The 5,612-nt window shown below is 47.2% G+C and overlaps 1 pseudogene; it reads left to right on the forward strand.

Annotated features, from left to right (window-relative positions):
* The first annotated feature begins 4,381 nt into the window (after positions 1–4,381).
* LOC105825384 lies at positions 4,382–5,052 on the forward strand (annotated as a pseudogene).
* The last annotated feature ends 560 nt before the right edge of the window (positions 5,053–5,612 follow it).

The following is a 5,612-nucleotide window of genomic DNA, read 5'->3' on the forward strand; positions in this document are numbered from 1 at the left end:
GGGACAAGCTGCATGGTGGCAAGGCCAGAGCACCTCGGGCTAGACGCCATGGGGCAGCCCAGTCAGGTACTCAGACGTTCTCTCCTCTGCATCCCCGCAGTCTCTGTGTTCCTCTCCCAAACATGCGGGCAAACTTCAGACACCAGCTCTCTAGGTGGGACAGAAAGAGACTATAGGTGCCCCAGTCTTTCTGAAAAGGCGGAGAGTACAGTTTTCCATTGGTTAGTCTCTAAAGTAATAAATGCCATGCCATGCTCATCACTCAGGTACAGGAGGAATGGAAGGAAAGACAGTCTCAGCGTGACCAAGAAGGAGGGAAGAGCTGGCTTTGAAGAAGGTGGCTTTCTTATGGAGGGCTCATCCCTGCCTGGTAGGCAGCCCTGAAATACTTGCTGAGTGGATCTATGTGAAGGAAACCTTTTTGCTTCTGGTGGTTGGAGATGGTGTTTTTCTTCCTAAGAGGGGTGAGAAAGCACTTCTGTTTACTTTTTAAAGGGCTTTCCCTGTGCGGCATCACAGCAAGTCAGGATGCTAATGTTATTGCTCCGCCTCTCCCATTCACTCTTCCAACAGTGTTGAGCCTCCAGGATGTGCCCAGGACGTGCAGTGAGCCTGGGACACCCAGAGGCCATGGGCCTGTCCTCAAAGAGGCTGCAGTCTGGGAAGAGAGACAATCTAGAAGAGAGATTGTTGGGTGGGTGGATGAGTAAGTGAGTGAAAAAAAAAAGAAAAAAAAATAGGACAGACACACAAGTGAGTGTGGGAGCACGCTCAGGCCACGGACGCTGTCTGTCTGTCAGGAAATGGGGGAGAAAGGCTCCAAAGACAAATTACACTTGAGCAGTCTTGGAAATTTTAGTTGTTTTTTTCTGGGGGCAATTGGGTGAGAGAAGAATTATAGCTCTCTTTTAACTGAATTGTCTTATTGTTCAAACTTGAAAGCAATGCTGTACGTTTTAAGGGGGGGCGGGTAGAAGGACTGAGATAAAAGCCCTGAAGTATTCCATTTCTACAGAGCCTGGGCACCTCTCCTGGGTGGATAAGATCTCCCCACAGGTGGGGAGGTGGGGAGAAGGGAGGACGTGGCACCCCGACCCCACCCACTGTCTCCAGCCTAGAACTCCCAAATTCCAAACTCTACTCTCTTCAAATTCTTTGTTGTCTGTTAGAAATGTGAAACACTGGCAGAGGTAATGTGTGACACCACGCTGCCTCTTTGCAAAATGAAACATGTCACACTACATATTCTCTCCAAGGTTGACTCTAGTGCTCTCACTTTACAGCTCTGGGCCCGTATCAGCCATTTTCATCTCACCGTGATTTGACGGTATGTTATCTTGAGAGTTGAGGGTTTGTGATCAGAGAGCAGGGAGGCAGGGTAGGGTGGGGATGAGTGTGGGGAGGTTGAGAAAGAAGGAACGCTATGGGGTGGGGTGGGGAAGGAAAAGCATAGGAGAGGGGGACCCTCCCTCCACCCTTATTCTTCCATCCATGGAGGACATTTTCTTTCCTCCACTGGTGTCTGGGCTTTATCACTGGAGATGATGATCAATAACGAGCATCACCAAGGTGTCAGTTTGATGCTTTGACCCCACTGGGAGTCACAGTCTTCATTTACCAAGGCCCTCTTCAGGGCCAGGCACTCTGTGCTTTCAAATACAATGCTTGGGGAGAGTTTTGAAGCAGATGTCTTAAAACTACACCATAAAAGAATAAATAAATAGAAAGACAAATAACCTTTGTCTGGAATCCTACAGTTTACAAAGAGGTGAAATACTTCAATCCACACTTGGCATAGCTTTTTGAGTTGGGAAGTGTTATTCTCCATATTTTATGGATGAGGAAGGCAAGGCAATGTAGAATTAAAAAAAAAGCAAACAAACTTTCCCAAGATCACTTGCCTGGTTGTTATTAGACATAAACAGCAAGACACGAACAGTAAGGAGGATGAAGGGAGAATGGGGAACCCACTCCTTTGGGGGCAGGCAGGCCAACGAGGTAAATGATACCCACCCACTCTGACCTGAAAGTGGGAAATGGCCCCCTCCAAGGTAAGGGACAATAGTACATGTTGTCTCCTACTCCGCAGCTTCCTTCCTTTTAAGATTTGAAAGCTAAAAAAGGATAATATATTTTTTGATCATGACCCCTTCATTCAGCTTAGAACCAATTCTGTAAGAACCAGATCTTCTCTGTGGCTTTCAGAACTGGCAGTTTTTGCTGGGGCAGACAATGACTACTTTAAAGAGCAGCCTCCCCTGACCTCTGGGAGGGAGGGCCGGGTGGCCCATGACTCAGCAGATACCTGGGGTGAGGACAGCACCCACGGTGGTGGTGGCTGGGGTGTTTGTCTGAGGTTCCAAGTCCCCTTCACCCCTGGAGCTGTGCACCCTCACTGCTCTTCAGCTGTGGCCTTGCGTCCTAGCTCCAAAGGGGCTTCCACGTAGACCGCAGGCCTGGACAGACGCCTAACTATAAAAATATAACAATTAAAAATAGAAAAACAAATATAAACACTGCTGCTCACTCACTCTGTCTCTCTGTTGAAAACATGAGCACATTCTATAGGGTCTCTGTTATAATTTCTTGTTCAAAGAATTGTTTGAGTTAATATCCTCCCAACTATACGTAGGTGAGTTCACGGTGACTTCCCAGAGCCTAGCACAGAGCCTGCTGCTCAACAAGTACTTATGGATGCACTGACCCTCCCAACCACAGCCACGCACAACTAAGGCAAAAAAAGAAAAAAAAATGCAGGGAGAAGATGTAAACCCGTAACTCTGGTAGGTGCAAGCGAGGATGTCAGGTCCATGAAGACGGACACAGGAGCTGTCGTAGCCCCTCACTTGATGTTCAGAGCTTCCGAGACTGAGGGTAGGTGAGCAGCGGTGGCTCCTGAAAGCAGATATCGCCACCTATACCTCTTAGCCAATCAAGGACTCTCCTGGCTTTGCCATTTCCCGGAGGAAAGTCATTTAGCACCCCTCTCCTTAGTTTCTTCATGTGTAAGACATGCAGAGTAGATGCCCACCTCAGTGGCTAATTTTTTGTTTTTCTGTTTTGGTTTAGCTTTTTTTTTTTTTTGAGACAGTGTCTCCTCTGTTGCCCGGGCTGGAGTGCAGTGGCCCAATCATAGCTCCCCACTATAACCTCAAACTCCTGCCTCAGCATCCCAAGAAGCTGGGAAAAAAGGCATGTACCACCATGCCCAGCTAATTTTTCTGTTTTTTGTAGAGATGGGGTCTTTCCATGTTGTTCAGTCCAGTCTCAAACTCCTGGCGTCACGTGATCTTCCCACCTTGGCCTTCCAAAGTGCTGGGATTACAGGCACGAGCCACCGCACCTGGCCACAGTGGCAGTTTTTTTTTTTCCCCCGAGGGATTGGCCTTTGATACAATGGCTATTTAAAGCCTTAGATCAGAGAATGTGTGTAGAGGTCTCTGGTGAACTGGAAGGAGAATGTAACTGTGTCCCAGGACAGGGACTGCTCTTACTCATCTTTGCCTGCCCAGGATATATAGAAGAGCATAATAAGCACCCAATGAAGGAATAATTAAAGGATGATGAAGAGCAATTAACAGATTCTGGGTGGGCAGAAAGCTGGGAGAGTATTTCAAGATAAATAGAGCAAGCCAGGCGTGGTGGCGCGCACCTGTAGTCCCAGCTACTCTGGAGGCGGAGTGGGGAGGATCGCTTGAGCCCAGGAGCTCTGGGCTGTAGTGCACCGTGCCCATCACGTGTCCCCCTAAGTTCAGCATCAATATGGTGACCTCCCAGGAATGGGGGACCACCAGGTTGCCTAAGGAGGGGTGAACATACCCAGGCTGGAAACAGAGCTGGTCAAAACTCCTGCGCTATTTCGCCCTGGAGCACAGAGCAAGTTGGGGCTTCCTCTAAGGAGAAGCCCTCAGTCCCTTTCTTCTCCCTCACTTGCTTCCTTCTCCAGCCTGCCTGGAAATTAACTCTTTTCTCCTGTTTCTGTTAGAAAGTAATAAGAAAAGGAAAAAGACTCTGCAGAGTCCTTTCAGTGCTGGGCAGGGTGTCCACCCCCCAGTCCGGCCTTCCTCCTCGTAACCCTCCCACCAATGGTCCACCAGGGCGCTACCATGTGGTTTCTAAGCTGAACTCTGGCAAACTTAACATCCTCCTCATCAGGGTGAACTTTTCAAAGGGCCTCTAAGTTCATAGACTTGTTTGGATGTTGACTGTGTTAAGAAAGCGTGTGATGCATTTCCATCCAAAAACAAAAACAGAAAAACTCCTGTGCTGATCAGTAGTGGGATCTCGCCTGTGAATAGCTGCTGTGCTCCAGCCTGGACAACATAGCAAGACCCCAGCTCTTAAAAAAAAAAAAGTTAAGGGAGACGCCAAGGCGAACAAGATGGCGGCAGTGGCTGCACAGGGTGAGAGAAGCAGTGGTGGCGGAGGCAGTGGTGGGGCTGGCGGTGGTCGCAGCTGCGGGACAGACAGTAGCTGTAGCGGCTTGGATAAGTGGAAGATTGATGACAAGCCTGTAAAAATTGACAAGTGGGATGGATCAGCGGTGAAGAATTCTTTGGATGATTCTGCCAAAAAGGTACTTCTGGAAAAGTACAAGTATGTGGAGAATTTTGGTCTAATTGACGGTCGCCTCACCATCTGTACAATCTCCTGTTTCTTTGCCATAGTGGCTTTGATTTGGGATTATATGCACCCCTTTCCAGAGTCCAAGCCTGTTTTGGCTTCGCGTATCATATCCTATTTTGTGATGATGGGGATTCTGACCCTTTATACCTCATATGAGGAGAAAAGCATCTTTCTTGTGGCCCACAGGAGAGATCCTACAGGGGTGGATCCTGATGATATTTGGCAGCTGTCCTTCAGTCTTAAAATGACAAATACACCCTAAAGCTGACCTTCATCAGTGGGAGAAAAAAGCAGCAGAGGGAAGCCGAGTTCACCAAGTCCATTGCTAAGTTTTTTGACCGCAGTGGGACACTGGTCATGGATGCGTATGAGCCTGAAATATCCAGGCTCCATGACAGTCTCACCATAGAAAGAAAAATGAAATAGCCAGTTCTAAAAGCAGTCCTCTTTCTGCTGGGTCATGCCGAATTACCAGGTGGGTGGGGGGAAGAAACAGAGAACTTAAAATGGGTAAAATAAAAAATGTTAAAAATGTCCCTGCTTTGTCCTGAAATTTTAGTCTATTCTGGATGAATGGGATTTTCTAGCACAGATATGAGAAGTTGTAGCTCTGATGTCTCACTGTAGCCTCCTTGGTCTGCTAATTATGTTGTTTTGATTTGCTTTTCTGGAAAAGCATTTTTGCTAAAAGCTGTACAGACCTTTTCCTTTGAACCCAGCAGTACTTTATATAGTATAGCTTTGTGCCATGCAGCATTTGAAGACTCAATTTAAAAAATTGTCAGCCTGTTGCTGACTCTGTGCTAATTCCTATTTCAACAACTATTTCCCTTGAAGAATTCAGGATACAACTTCTTGTGTATGACAGCTTTCCTTCACACACCATTTTTGTGGGTGTGTATAAATCTGACCTGGGGAGAATTTAACAAAAAAACATAGCTTGTTAATTTAAAACAGAACTTCTGCCTGTTACATTTTGTGCTCTT

The sequence above is a fragment of the Propithecus coquereli genome, unplaced genomic scaffold (assembly GCF_000956105.1).
Source record: "Propithecus coquereli isolate 6110/MARCELLA unplaced genomic scaffold, Pcoq_1.0 Scaffold8, whole genome shotgun sequence".
Lineage (NCBI taxonomy): Eukaryota > Metazoa > Chordata > Mammalia > Primates > Indriidae > Propithecus > Propithecus coquereli.